The following is a 16,695-nucleotide window of genomic DNA, read 5'->3' as shown; positions in this document are numbered from 1 at the left end:
TTGGGACTTCTTATTAACTAAATGATATCCCACAAGCAAAATGGAAGAAGGTACATTACTTATCCCTGTTACGAGAATCGTCCCCCATTGGGCTTAGCTCTTCATTGGACGGTGAAATGATTTTCACATAGGATTGCATAATTGAACAATTACTGCTAGTGCTTACATGGTAACTATGACGAATGTAAAATTTAAAATAATATAATAAAGTAGATAGAAACCTAGGTGAAAACAAATCTTAATGAGTAACCTCTAGAGCGACTACAACATGTTTTTAAATAGACAACTACTTTCTTGCTAATCTAAGAACAAATTACTCATACGTTTGGACTACTATGATGGTGTTTCTGATTAAAAAATAATTATGCAGATGGGGTGATTTTTTTCTTCGCCTCAGCTTCACAGATGGAAAGAGGTAGAGAGTTGGTGATAAGATGTTACCAAATAATGTTTCATTTAGTTTCTTCAGCTCAGAGAACATTGTTGTTAGTTTCTTATTTGTTTTGTGACAATTTTTTTACTAGATCATATATGCTTATAACATATAGGTGTTATCTTTTCGTAGTTTGATACTACATACATTGCATACCTTTGAGATTACAAGTGTTTCATAGAAGTACTCATAATAAGAAAAAAAAATCAAGAGTTAGATGCCCTCAACCTCAGCCATTGCACTCTAGAATTTGTCTTTTCTTTATCTCCATAAGTTGTTTCCTCACTTGCTTCATATTTTCTCCCTCATTTAAATACCTTTTAAAATGCATGATCTTCATGAATCCTTGACATATTTCAACTTGGACAACACTCTGATCATAAGTTGACCTTGCATTTCTATATCCCAAACTGCACTAACTATTTATAAAAAGTCTTTAAGTTTAGCAAGTTGGTTCTGAAACCTATAAGGTTTGTCTCCATGTGGCCTATTGATTGTGTAAGGTTGATGTACAAAGGAGTATGGTCAGATATGAAGGGGTCCATGATCACAACCTCAAGGTGAGGCCACTTAGTCATCCACAAGGAATTGACAAATGCCACATCAATCTTTCTATGAACATTACTATTTTTCCATGTAAAGAAATTTCTCACACTTTTGTTCTATCAAACTAGTGTCCATAAGAAGGTTTGAGAAATCCCGAGTTTCTCTATTATGTATAAGAGCCCCTCTTATTATATATTCACTTTATCACAACACTCAAGTCCCCCATCATCAACCAGGAGTTTTGACCAGCTAGACTCAAACATTTTTAGACCATCTCAGAGATTCCTCCTATGCTATATATTATGTAGTCCATAAATGACATTGAAGTCAAAACTAGTATCCAACTCAAGTACATTTATTGATCAATGTATGAATTGAGAATAAGTCTTAAACACAGCTACATCAACTTCACGAGCATTCCAAAATATCAATATTTCCCCCTATTGGCATGATCATAGTTGTGGCGCCACCTTTGGTGGACAACACTTCCCTTAGAATGTGTTCGATGATAGCTAAAATGGATCTCTTTCCCTAATTATCATCTTAGTGAAATATTTTTTCTTACAACTTATTCAGTCCCCTTATATTTCAAGTGGCTATCTTTATTTATGGAATTTTTAGGGGTCGATATCCTTAATCACTATTCCCCACTCCTTTGGCCTTTGCCTTCAACTTTTCAGGATGATAGTTGTAGGTATTGTCATCAAATGGGTCATAACCATTGTTAGTCTCGACTACAGATACCTCCACTCCTCTCTTTTTTACTATTGCCTTGTTTTTTTACCTACTTCCATCGTTAAGGTGATCTGTTAACTTTGAGTCTATATCCCCAGAATCTCAATTTTATCCAGCCAGTTGCGTTGGCACATCATTATTTTTCTTAGCCTGAGCTTTCTTTTGCTAAACTTGCTTGGCCATATGATTTTTAGCTTGTACATTTCCTCTGTTTGGTCCCTTTGCATATTGTCCCTGTACTTGCTGCTTTGTAGTTCCTACTACATGTATCTGAATTTGAGTTGGCATTGGTGTCTTATCTGGAGGGACTTATAGAAAAATAAAGGCCTCCATTTATAGCTGATTGTCTGCTCAAATATCTTGCTATCTGGCCCTGCTATTTGAATCTTCTCAGGAAGGGTTTGTGTTACATTCATCTCGATTGGAAATAACCTATTTCTTTCAAACAAACATTTCCTCCTAACAAACGTCATATTTGTTCGGAAAAGATGAATTTGTTCTGAAAATGTGAGTTCGCACATATTCAACACAAATCACTAGATATAAATAGTGAGGTGTTTCCTTAGTTTTTCATTGATATTTTTTTCTTCTGCATATATTTTCTTATAAACAAAATCGAGTCTTTATGTGAATTCGTTGCTACTTTTGAGTCCGCTGAAGTTTGAGGTGTCGCTACTTCTTTAACAAGTATATATCTTTTATTCTGGGAGGAAATAATTCACAACATCTGGTACATTGAAGGGATTAAATTTCTTAAGGACATACATGAATTATGTGGCCTCAAATATTTCTTCTTTTCATTTTAAAATTATTTTGGATTTACTAGTCTGAACACAGTAGATAAAAAATTCTAGATCGAGGCCTTTAGACTTTTAGGACACAACCAGCTGATCTTATGGCTCACTATATGTGTGTTTCACCATTATCATAGCTTTCTCCCCATCCTAGACCGGGGCCCTTAGACTTTTAAGACACAACCAACTGATCTTATGGCACACTATTTGGGTGTTTCACCATTATCATATCATTCTCCCCATCCTATCTATAGGACTGTTATGCATTTGGAGGAAAAAATGTGTTTGATATATTTATCAAGATATGTCCTACTCTTTTCTCTAGAGACTCGAACCAGAGTGATTTTGAGTTCTAGGCTAGCTGTGACGAGTTGCATAATCTTGGTTGGTGAAGCAACACGAGGTGGATGACCTATATTGATTCTATATTAGGTGGTTCACCTTTCTTGAATTGGACTCAATTTTTAGAGGCACTCTTAGAGAAACATATTCTTGCAGCCTAAGAGAGAGAAAAAGGGACCAATTTGAAGGGCTTTGACATGAGGGGATGATGATTATCAAGTATAAGGTGAAATTTCATGCCTAATCCCACCATGCACTAATGATACTTCCCAAGGAGGTGGAGAAGATTCAGAGATCAGCTAGAGGTTTGATAACTCTAATTCATATGACCACTCAATTAGTTTTTTATATTTCAATAAGTGATACATTATGCTATAGAGATTGAGATGATTCTTAGGCAGGTTTATGGAGGCAACGAAAAGAGAGTTTGTAGATCTTACAATTTTAGAGGTATTTCATCAAGATTTAGAAGTTTCTTGGCTAGAGGTTATTCTCGTCAGTACAGTCGACCAATCCATGCAACAGTTCAGGACAAAGTATGTCAGATATTCTTTCTGTTGTGGGTATTTGGGTTCTTCTAGGCCATCTCAACAACCTATGACTAGAAGATGATCTTATGAGTGTGGAGATGTGTACTACTTTTATAAGATTATTCCAGACTTAATCATAATGGAGCCTTGCAGATTTCTCAAGTTTAGACATCCAAAAAAGTTGCGTTATGTAGAGGTGGTGCAAAAACTTGAAGGGTTGGTATTAGAAGAGTTTTTAGACTGGGGGTGACTATGCCCATTGCTACGATTTCAAGATTAAACCCAAGGCTAAGGCCTCTGATAATTTGATTATAAGTATTGTTTTAGTACACCACCAAAATGCTACAATTTTGTTTGATCCTTGATATAAGTTCTCCTACGTGTCTTTATATTTGACTTGGGTTTAGATATGTTTGGTGACTCTGTATCTATGACTATAATATGTTTCTACTCCCATGGGCTATTCTTTAGTAGTGGTTCAAGTGTACCAATCCTGTGTAGTCACATTGATAGGGTACAATATGCGGGTGGATTTGATTATATTAGATATGGTTGATTTCAACATTATCTTTGATTATGGAGTGAGTTTATCCTTATCATGAGATTATATAATTCTACGCTAAGATAGTTACCTTAGCAATGCCGGAAATCCATAGGTTAAAATGGAAGGGTACATTGTGTCATTTTTAAAGGCTCAACAGCTAGTTGAGATGGTGTCTTTTATATTAGGCATGTGTTTGTAATATTGGTGTTGACACTTCCTCATTGGGGTCCATTCCAGTACTGAGAGAGTTCTTAGAGGATTTTTTATAGATCTTCCAAGTGTTGTACCTGACCATGATATTACTTTTGTTATTTGGCTTGGAGCTGGCACTCATTTCATTTATATTCTCTCTGACAAAGTTCAAGGAACTTTAGCGCATTAACAATTTAACAAGGAGATGGACACCATAAATTGAAATAATTTTACTCATCAATTAACACTTCAGCGTATTAACAACTTAACAGAGAGTAATTACAGTATTACTCAAATCTGAATCCAAACATTAGAAACAACTTCCATTATCTAAAACCACAAAAATAGGGCATACCTCAAAGGAAAAGTGACTTAGAAATCTTACATGTTCTTGCAACATCCATTAATGGTTGAATCGGCTGTTGCACATACCTCTATTTCTGAATCACTTTCCTTTTCTTTTAAATGTTGAAAGACTACATCAACAAGTGAAGATAAGTAAAAAATAAGACCAAAAAATATTTATACAAAATCAAAAGAAGGGAAAAAGAAATTCCCCAAACTATAGATCTAAAACATTTTTAATGACAAATGAGTTTCTCAATTAAATAAAAAGAAGAGGAAGCTTTTTAAGGAAAAGAGAATTACAACTAAAAACATACCACATAACTATAAAGCTAGATTGACACCATACATATGATAAATTTTTCATAATACATGTTTATTTAGAAGTGTAGGTCATTAACATAAATGAAATTGGTTAAGTATCCTACATGAACATTAAAAAAGATCAAAGTTTTTGTTATGGCGTCTCAAAAAATGTTACCTAAGTGAAGAAATTGAAGAAAAGAGCGAATTGAATAAATTACCATGATATACCGTTACAGAGAATAATCAATCTACAAAAACTTGAGACCACTATTTAGGAAAAAAAGGTCTTAGTTTGTCGATTTATATAGAGGATACATGATATAGGGAAAAAAACAATTATTGCATGTCAATAAATAGATGAAAATGATCTAAAGAAGTAAATCTTGTTGTTTGAGATTTTTAAGAAAGAAAATAATTGCATTTTAACAAAAAATGCATATTTGATAAATAAAAAGTTGGCTAGTCTTAAATTACTTTCTCTGTGTCTAGATTATATATTGAAATATTATAATTTTGCATTGACATGGCGTAATCAATGACATAATTAGTGAGGTAATCCATGACGTAACCAAAAATATTTTGAAGGGTGTTCCAACTTTGGATAAGTAAATACTTTTCTGTTAGGTGAACGGTTTGAAGTAATATAGTGATCCTCATAGTCGTTGTGTTTTTTCTTCTTGTTTTGCTTGTTTTGGCCTTTTCGCAATTTTATTATTTCTTTTATGACTTGTAGAGATGGATGACAAAATTCTCGAGGTGATTTGACTAGTTTTTGAAAAGAGTTCCTATTTTTAGAGTTTTGAATTGTGAAAATTGACCAAAGTCAATAATTTAGGTTAACGAGCTCCGATTTGAATTTTGATGATTCCACTAGATCTGGGGGTGATTTATGATTTTGTTAAATGTTTTGCATGGATCTCGAGGCATCCGAGAGTGAATAGTGTCATTAATTTGATTTCTAATTTTTTCCCAAAGTTTAGAGTTGACCCCAATAAACATTTGGTTAAGTCGCGATCACATTGGTGATTTGACCGGGTCTTGAAAACCCGGATGATGCCATAAAAAAAGAAAAAAAATTAGAATATACAAATACGTCGTACTTAAATTTGATTATTCCAACAAGCTAGATTTGTATGTTTGGTCTTTTTCCGGGAGATTCCAGATAAATTCCTCTTTTATGAGCTTAAGGGGATTGGGGTAGGCTGCTTTATGCGGCTCTACTCCTGAAATTTATTGTTTGCTTCAGCGAAGGATGCACTGTGCACCAGGGTTCACTTCTGCGAGGATAGTCCACATCAGCAACCTCCCACTTGCGAGGTTTCTTCCACTTCTATGTAATTTTGCCCTATTTGCGGGCTCATTGCTGTGAAGATTTTTAGATTTGGCAAAAATACATAGCAAAATAGTATTTTTGTTCCCCAATCTAATGTCATAGTTTATAACTCGATTTTGGGACTTTGAGAGTTTGGTTTAGGTGATTTCAACGATGATTTTCATGATTTGATTAGGGGTTTAGAATGTAACCTAGTATTTTCTACTTCCCTACTAATCCATCATTAATTTCATGTTTAATTTGTGTTTGGATTGGGGAAATGTAGTTTAAGCCTAAGGTAAATTAGATGTAATTTTTTTTATTCAAGAATCAATTAATGATCGAATTTAACTGATTTTGGCACATGAACTTTTCACAAGATGGCTAATCTAATATTAAAATCAATTTTCAATTTTTGAACTTAGGGGCTCAGGGTTGTCTTTGTGAGTTGGTTTTTTTTACTAGAGTTTATATATAAATATGGGTGTTGGTATACCTCAAGCCTCCAGAAGGAGTGTCATGGTTAAATCCAACAAAAAGTTCATCTTGAAGTCCAAATACCTCCACCGGATTTCACATCTACAAAAAGGAAAGAGTAAGGTCAACAATAGTTGGGCATGGATAAAAAATAAGGTCGATTTACCTTTGTGAGCTGATATATCTCCTCCTTTTCCATGGATGAAGAATGTTAATGACCTGGATATGAAGCACGAGCAAATAAAGGGTGAAGGGAACCAGAAACATGGAAGCGGCGGAGTACATGAGAGTGAGAAAAGGAGAGCTTTCTTTAGAAAACCCTATTTTAGGGAATGGCAAGTTCTTGGTCATCAAGACCAAGATCGAGTTTTCTTTTTATTTTCTAAATTGGGCTATTATTTGGCATTTGGTCTAAATTGGGCTATTATTTGGCCTGTTTGTGTATCATACCTCTTTATGAGAAATAAACGGACCATTGGTCCATAAAATTTAAAATAAAAATAAAACTATGGTTGTTGATAGACTCGTTTACTCATATAGAGTATATTTTTGATAAAATAGGAGAGTTCCAAGGCTATTCAAAAAGGGAAGTAATTTTTAAGAGTTCATGGCACGTATACTTGGCTTTCTAGGTAGATTATGATTACTCTCTTAGACTTTGCTCGAGAGATGATTTATTATTTTATTTTGTGTTGAAATGAATGACTTATTGATGTGCATTCTAAGTAAGGTCTTAGTTAGTAGATGTTATGTGCCTTGAATTTGTTATGTTTTTATTGCATCACTCTTATTCATATGTTATATTGTATCTTGATGAGTTAGTGTCCTAAGGATAATATTTTGATAGAGATATACTTGTTTGTGTAGCAGATGAGCATGCTTTATAACTGTAATCAATTATACATATATATTCATTTGTCATGAATCACGAAAATGTTATGATAGATATAATAGTAATGAACCCCAATGAAAAATGGTTCTTGAAAATTGTTATTATATGATGTCGAGGTTGACTTCCAGCAAGTTGATTCATGCATGCTTGAGGAATTTTTTTTGGATGGGTATATGGACCTGTAAGTCTCCCATGGGTCATTTGCTCTGATCCTAGCATGCTAACTGGAGGAAGTAGTATACTGATAGAATCATATGACCATTGCATTACATCACACCTTATTTATACTTGATATTCACATATGCTGTTTATTGGGTGATGTTAATCTGTTGTCTCTCGCCATCTCTCATTAACTATTTAGAAGTTGAAGACTTATATGTGTTACATTTTGTACTNGTCCTAAGGACAATATTTTGATAGGGATATACTTGTTTGTGTAGCAGATGAGCATGCTTTATAACTGTAATCAATTATACATATATATTCATTTGTCATGAATCATGAAAATGTTATGATAGATATAATAGTAATGAACCCCAATGAAAAATGGTTCTTGAAAATTGTTATTAAATGATGTCGAGGTTGACTTCCAGCAAGTTGAATCATTACATCACACCTTATTTATACTTGATTTTCACATATGTTGTTTATTGGGTGATGTTAATCTGTTGTCTCTCGCCATATCTCATTAACTATTTAGAAGTTGAAAACTTATATGTGTTACATTTTGTACTTTATATGGTATAATAGCCAAACTTCTAAATTTATTTGCCTATGATACCTGCTCCCATATTCACACTACATTTGTTGCATCTTTTGATGCAGATTCGACTTCCAGTTCCAGTATACCTTGTTGATTCGTGCCCAATGTAGTTATTTTGGGTGTTCGTGTGAGCTACATGGAGATTCTGTTGCGCCAAGACTCCCTATATCTATTACTTTTGTTTAGTGTTTTTATAATTGAACTATTGTATTTGCCTTTTAGTCTCTCTTGTTCATGTGACACTGAATTTTGAAGTTGTGTTTTGGTGTTTTGCATATTTTTGTCTTTATGAAAAAGTTATTATGACTTATTTCCTCCATTTCTTTCGTTTCCGCCTAATTAAGACGGGTTTGGCTTACCTATCAAAGGGATGGTGTAGATGCATCATTACTTTAGTGATTTTGGGTTGTGACAAGTATTAGGATCAACACACTTAAAAATTGATTTTTAATTTGGGTATGGATTCTTTTAAAAAATTAATATAAGTTTTTTATATTTTAAAACTACAAGAAAAATGCTATAAATCGAAACAATAGTTAATGGTTCAAAATAGTTTTAAAAGAAAATAATAATTCATAAATTATTTGACTCACAAAACAATTCTATTTTAAAACTACAAGAAAGTGCTAAAATCGACAAAATAGTTAATGGTTCAAAGTACTTTCAAAAATCTAAAAAAATTTATAACCAATAATTTTCTTGACTCACAAAACAATAACATCCTTACATAAAATGACCAATTTTCTTAACTATTTATAATGCATATAAAGTAAGATGTATATAATTATAACGATACATTTGCACCAAAAAAAGAAAGATGAAAATAAGACTAAAATATAAGGAGAGTTCATTTGATAAAAGTAAAGAAAAGGTAAATTTTGTGAAAAAATAGCTAGTGCTCAATATGCAGGACATTCAACGCCCATTATGGTTTGAATTATGTCACAAGCAATCAAACAAAAAAAATTTATGGGGCTAGTAGATCTAGAACACACTTAACCTTCAACTTATGTCATGAGGTGTCAATACTTCTATATATACATATTTATTAAACCAAAATATTTTCTCTATATATACAATATAATTTTTCGGCGAAAGGGTGTCGTTTGAAACCCTTTGAACAAGGGTGGCTCCGCCCCTGTATACACACTACAAAGAACACAAATTTTTCCAAGGGAGGAACAAATGGAGAGTCGTCTGGAATAGAGGATTTTCAACAAAAAACCAATAGATCTACCAAAAATTATTATGTCAGTGAGTAAAATGAATGAACTATACCAACCAGGTCAAATCTACATGACTATACGAGCAGCATTGCTGTACTTTATCTTGGCCCAAAGAGTCAATTTCAAGCCCCCAAGATCAAAACAATTGTATTTCAAAATCAGTTTACTCATAACACAAGAGTCTGAAATATGAAGTTTCATGGAAAATCGAGTTCTAACATCCAAGTTCTAACATCCAAACACAGATTAAATCACGAAATAAATGATGTAATGGTAAATGCTAGGTTAGANCCCCCCCCCCCCCCGGCTATAATAAGTACAACACCTTTAAAATCACCAGAATTCGAGACTCCAAGCTCCCAAAATCAAAATATGAATTATGAAATCGGATTTGCTAAATATACACCGTCAAGCATAAATCCTTCTTCTTGAACACAAGGAGCCTTCACTAACACAACTAGGTAACTCGAACCCAAAAGTGTTGATTTGGTGTTGGACACAAAATCCTAATTCAAATTGAAATGTACAATTATTCGGAAAATATGATTTTTCTTTTCTTAAAACAGAATAAATAAAAACAACCCCTTCTTTCTTATCGAGAATTTCCAGATAAGACCGAGACCATAGTTTATAGACCTCTGGCTACAAACCCTATCCCGTCTCTGACTGAATCTGTTTCACGGGATTCTAATAAGGATTACTAATCCTTAACTTTTTGAGGAATTTTTCATAAGTTGTTAAGAGTCATTGATTGTTTCAATCTTTTCGACATTGGACACAAACTAAATAATTAAACTGATGAATCTCAATCTAGGTGAATTTTACTAGCACCAATTTGTAACCAGAAAAACATTGCTACAGAAGGAAATCTTTTAGTTACCAAGAAATTGTATTCCCTTATGTTCTCTCCCCATCAAAAAAATATTAAAATAAGATGTATTATTTCTTATTTTTTTTGCATTTTTGCTCTAAGAATCCATTCTAAATAGTATAGATCTCTCGTTCAAAATTCATACGCAATCAATTTTTCAATATTTCTCCTTGTTCTTTTAATTTTTTTGCTCGATTCACTCGACATCAGTTTTTCAAAATTTTTAAAAGATGATAAATTTTGTAATAAAAAAAAACTAGATTTCAATCTTTCAAAGAAATATCTTTTTTCAATATTTTAAGACTAATTATATAAAATTTATACACATTGTGATTCACAGTTCACACATATCTCAAAAACAATATATACCACATTTCATACAAAATTTCATTCACATATCAATTTTCAATTCATTTTTGTAATACCTCAAAAAATTTTAAGTCTAGATCAGACCTTGAGAGTTCAGAAATCCAAGTCTACAGAATTTTCTTTGTTTTACGGACACCATTTATAGGTCGTACAAGGAATTACAGATCGTAGATAGGAACCGTATAACAACTTTAGAAACTGTCAAGTTTGTTTGAGATTTACAAGTCAAGTCTACTACGCGTAAAATCCTTTACGGGACATTGGTCCATACATCAAAGTACTGAAACTTGTCAATTCAGCCTGAGTTTGACAGACCATACCCGATTTTTCACCCACCCACCCATCNAAATCCTTTACGGGACATTGGTCCATATATCAAAGTACTGAAACTTGTCAATTCAGCCTGAGTTTGACAGACCATACCCGATTTTTCACCACCCACCCACCATCTCCACCAAAATCCTCTCCCCCCTCCCCCTGCACAATAATATCTAATTTTAAAGCTTATCCGTTTTCACCATTTCCATTATAGTCGATTTTTCTCTTCGGTTATGTTGGTGGATTATAAAATTAATGGTTGAATTTAAAAAATAAAATATAATTATGGAGCTGTTAGTGATGGGTGGTGGGTGACAAAGAAATGGAAATTGAAGGCGGTGAAGAAAAAAAATAGATATTGGCAATGGTGGTGGATTTGTACCTTTTGATGGTGATGATGTGATTTTGGTAATGAGTTTAGTTATGGGTGTTGAATTTTGTGGTGAATCTTAATAATTTTTGTGGGGCGATGGAGATAGTGTAATTCCGATGGTGGATTTGATCGTAGGTGGTAAAATTTGTGACGGCTAGTTTGTTTTTATAATGAAATATATAGATTTGGTACTAATACGGTCACTATGATAATGGTTCCATGGTGGTATTCTTTGAAGAAGAAATAATTGAATGACATGGAGAATCGTTTTAGAAATCTGACATGATTGTGAGATGGCATTGATGTGACGCGAGTGTGATACGCCTTTCATTGTGAGTGTGTTGTTATACATCTCAAGGGTAAATAAATTCATTTTTAGTAATACAGGTGTGTAATATAGGTCAGCATGATAATTTAAGCGTCTAACTGACTTTTCGAAATAGATTCAAAAGTGAATTTATGTCTTTTCCCTTTTTTTTCGTCTTCTTTGTCGTTTTTGAGTTAAATTGAAGTTCCAATTTGAAACATTTGACATAATTAACAAAGTTAATCCTAAAAAGGATTATAAAATCTTCCATTTTTGTCGTTTAGTACATATATACCAAATAAAAAGATTCAATATAATCTTTCGTCGGAAATCCGCACTGGGATTCTTCCATTGAATTGGGAAATCATAGCATACAAATAGCATACAAATATTTTTTTTCATATATACTTGCACAAACTTTTGAATTCCTAATTGTGGTTTAGGGAAAAAAATTTGTTGCAATGATAAGTCGTTTGAAAATTGCTTTACTTTTATTTTTATAAGTTTTTCTTGTTAAAATTCCTGATTCATGCACAACTCTTAACTGGGGTGGAGCTAAAGCTTTACATATGGACTCAACAAAAATTAGTATTTTTCAGTTAAATCATGTAAATGTATTAAAAATTTACTTAATATATACAAATAATTTATTAAAACTTGACTAAACTACAAAACTAATAAACTCAAAAATCTAGTACGGTCTCCAACTATCAATAGTAAATCACATTAAAACAATTTTTATTTTTTAAAAAAAATTCTCCACCAACAACTTACTAGTACCTTTCACGTTCGCACATAAAATAGCAAGTCAAGTTAGTCAAAAGAATTCAACTAGTAAAAAAACAAAACCAAGTAACTATAAACTTTACTTGTACCTTAGCCCCTAAGCTTGTTCTTCAAAAGAAACATACTATATATATATATATAAAAAAAAAAAAAGGAAAATGCTAAATGGCCAGAACATTTGGTCAGAATTTTGCCAAAAAAGTAAAAAAACCTATAATATTTTTTTTATTTTAAAATAAACTGATCTTTATCCATTTTTTAGTTAAAAGGTATTAAAATTAAAAGGGTAAAAATATTTAAAAGGGTAAAAATATTTAAAAAGGTAAAATAACATATATAAAATATCATTCTGGCCAAATTCTAGCCAAATTTTCTAGCAAAAAAGATTTTTCCTAAAAAAAAAACCTCTTCTCCCCCAAAACCTCTAAAGTAGATAAAGTTTCATTTCTCATTTTTTGAAAAAGAAAAAAGAGAATGTTCTTTTGAAATGTGTTTGTAATGAAGGAAAAAATAAATAGCATTAGGGGTTTGTCCACAATAAAGAAAAAGTTGAAGCAATAATTGTTGAAGGAAGTTTGAAGTTTTGTTTTCTCCCAAATGTGTTCTAGACATTTGGTCTTATTGTATTACAAGACATGGTTGAAGTTATACCTTTTTGAAAAAAAGTAAAAGTGTGTGATTTGGTTTCCTCAATAACTCCACCCAGTAATTTGGTTTCCTTGATAACTCCTCTCAAAATGTACATTTTTTTTACCTTCTCTTACATGCATTTAAATATTAAAACAAACAAATAAAAAACTAAATTTAAAATTAATTCATTCAAATCTGTTATCACTCGTAACTAATTTGTTATATTACAAATTACTAATTAGTAGATATATAAAATGTAATATAAGGTCTTAAATATATATATGTGGATTAATTATTTCATTTAATAAAAATGTTTTTTTTTAATATTTTGTTAGTGTATCTCCAAGTGTCCTAATTGTCCATTAAAATTCATAACTTGACTTACTTCCTCATCATAATTTTGTGTGATACAGTCTGATTAGACATGTAAGAAATATTTCTTCCTTTTTTTTTTTGTTTTGAAACAAAGAATTGTGATATTATGAGGCTATAAAAACTTGTAATCAAATTTGAAAAAAATATCATTCTTTTTAAAAGCATATTAGAAAGGAACAAGGTCACATAATCGGGTGATTTAATAGTCTATCACAAATATTATTTTAGTTATAACTATTGTGACCTTGCCAAACTTCAAAAATCATGACTTCAAAACTCAAAATTTTATGTTTTAACATCAAAATTTAAATGCTTTTCCTGTCAAACTTCTTTGCTTATTTTGAAAAGTGTTTTTCGAACGTATTTTTTATTTATGAGAAGCAGTTTGTGTTTGACTTATCTAATTAAAAAGTACTTTTGAACAATAATAAGTGTTTGAAAAACTTTTAAAAAAATTCTAAGTATATTTTCTCAAAAGTATTTTCCGAAAAAGCAATTTTGGGGAAAAAAATGTTTTTTCTAGCTTTTGAAAAATAGCGAGTTGTTTGCACTTTTGCCTTTAATTTATGTTAGTATTTAATTTTTGCCTCTCATAACAAATAAATTTTTTTGCGGGGCATAAATTTATATTCTCATGTGATAATATTTTACAAGTTATGCCTAGTTATGTCTTCAATTTCCAAAAAACTTATGCTTCATTAGGCGTAAGTTTGCTTGCTAATGGGCAAGATTAAAAACCAATTCATTTGAATGACAAAAAATAAAGACTAGTCTATTAGAAGGAAAATGTACAATTTTATTAAAAACTCTACTACTTTTTAAAAATATTTATTTTCTCCCAAAAGCGTAATCAACCACCTCAAATTTTAAACATAAATAATTATTGAAAATAAATAAATAAGCATCTTTTTCCTCTAAAAAATTTGGCCAAACATACTTACAAATGAAAATGACTATTTAATTTTGAAAGTTCAATTGATCAAAATTGAACTTGATATCAAAGAAAAAGCTACACACCAATGGGTACAAGGAAACTTACCCTGGTTTTTTTTTTTTTTATCACAATCATGATGAAAGGAAAAGAGAAAAAAAAAACACATATGTTCTTAAACTTAAAATATTTAACAAATTTTTTATGGTAAAAAAAACTTCAAGACATAGAGTTCCAAAGATCATAACACTAGTACTCAGGATGTGCTTACTCTTCTTTTTGCCTTGTGCTACTTCTCCAAATTCCCCCATTGAATTTAATGATCTTCACATTTGATCCAAGTTTGTATGTTTATTCTAAAAATCTTTTACTCAAGTGTTCCTATATATATCATGTTGGCAATTGTTTACTATTCCTCTTATCTGAAACTTTAACCTTTGATTTCATTAAATATATTGGTGAAAATTACAGGATTACAAATTACAATTGAAAATAAAAATGAAGAAATAAATTATCTTCAGGTTGAGATACGGATATTTCGCCCTCTTTAAGGAGATTCAAGCCTATTAAGATAAATCTTTTCACCAGTCCAACACTAGTTTTCTTGACTTGTCCCCTCCAGAATACAACAACCCAACACAAAGTATAACTCAACAAACTCTGGATAAGAGTTGAATCCAAAGCTTCACAAAAAGAGCATCTCCCTTCAACTAATAGGAACTCTCTTTTTTAGCAACTTTTATGATTCTCTATTTTTGTGTACTCAAAACAAATTAAAGGAAAACCATTACTATATATAGGTGAGGAATTCTTCCTTACGATGAATAGGAAGATAATGAAGTAGTAAATAGGTAGATAAATGTCCTAAAAGGGAGCGATAAGCTTTCTATATTTACTAAGGCAATAGCATGGATTCTTGAATAAATAGAAGTAGAAGATGAGTTTACCAGGGGAATGATTTTCCTCAATCTCGTTGAGTTCAGGCTTCAAAAGATGTCTCATCAGCAAGATCATTCGATTCACCAACAACAAAAGTTGTGGGGATAGTCACATATACAAAGGGCTCGTGGATTTGAATATAATATGAAAATCATGGAGCGTCTCTCTTTGCATAAAACATAATATAAATAACATCTTCTTGAACAAAAACAATCTATGACAAAATCAAATAAAATATCAAGTTAGTCTTCATAGGTTGATTTGATTTTGTCAACCTATGACGACTAACTTGATATTTTATTTGATTTTATCATAGATTATTTTTGTCCAAGACGATGTTTTTTTTGGTAGAGCAGGCATAATTATGTTTTATGCAAAGAGAGGCACTCCGTGATTTTAAGATTATATTCAAATCCACTGGCCCTTTCTGGTTATCCCCACAACTTATGTTGTTGGTGAATCAAATGATGCTGCAGATGAGACATCTATGAAGCCTGAACTCAACAAGATAGGATAATGATTCCCTTGATAAACTCATCTTCTAATTCTATTTATTCGAGAATTCATGTTATCGCCTTACTAAATATAGAAAGCTTATTGCTCCCCTTTTGGCCATAAGTCAATGGCTACTAGCATCTACAAAGTAATGCAGTAGTAAAGAGCAAAATGAAATTGGACAGAAATAAAAATTGTAGATTTTAATTAAAAATGTGTGCATTGATTAAATTGTTGAGATCTTAGGTTTGCGATGTAAAATGTTGAAATTGAAAATTTTGCTAAATCTAGAAGGAATTACACTCATGAACAGACCAAAAAAAAAATGTAAGACACCTAAGTTGGGATAAATAGATATTGTTTAATCAAGTAAATATCACATTTTGATCAATACACACATTTTTTAATTAATCCCAAAGAATTTAAGATCAAAATGTGATATTTACTTGATTAAACAATACTCTATTAATACCAATTTAGGTGTCTTACATTTTTTTTTTTTGGTCTAATCGTGAGTGTAATTCCTTCTAGATTTAGCAAAATTTTCAATTTTAACATTCTACATCGCAAATCTAAGATCTCAACAATTTAATCAATACACACATTTTTTAATTAATCCCAGAGAATTTAAGATCAAAATGTGATATTTACTTATTAAACAATACTCTATTAATACCAATTTAGGTGTCTTACATTTTTTTTTTTGTCTGTTCATGAGTGTAATTCCTTCTAGATTTAGCAAAATTTTCAATTTCAACATTTTACATCGCAAATCTAAGATCTCAACAATTTAATCAATACACACATTTTGTTTAGCATTCTTGGGAAAAAAGATATTTAGGTCAATGCCTCAATCTGCTGGAG

General features: G+C 31.5%; 1 long non-coding RNA gene across 1 annotated transcript; it reads right to left on the bottom strand.

The window, feature by feature from the left end:
- Window positions 1-4,357: 4,357 nt before the first annotated feature.
- LOC125877197 (uncharacterized) lies at window positions 4,358-6,838 on the bottom strand. The gene is made up of 3 exons (XR_007447589.1): window positions 6,723-6,838; window positions 6,576-6,658; window positions 4,358-4,592 (listed from the first exon to the last, which is right to left on the bottom strand). It is a non-coding gene; the product is annotated as an uncharacterized LOC125877197 (long non-coding RNA).
- Between the last annotated feature and the right edge of the window lie 9,857 nt (window positions 6,839-16,695).

Source organism: Solanum stenotomum, chromosome 9, assembly GCF_019186545.1.
Source record: "Solanum stenotomum isolate F172 chromosome 9, ASM1918654v1, whole genome shotgun sequence".
NCBI lineage: Eukaryota > Viridiplantae > Streptophyta > Magnoliopsida > Solanales > Solanaceae > Solanum > Solanum stenotomum.
The sequence above is the reverse complement of the archived record's forward strand: the minus strand, read 5'-3'. Positions and strand labels throughout refer to the sequence as shown.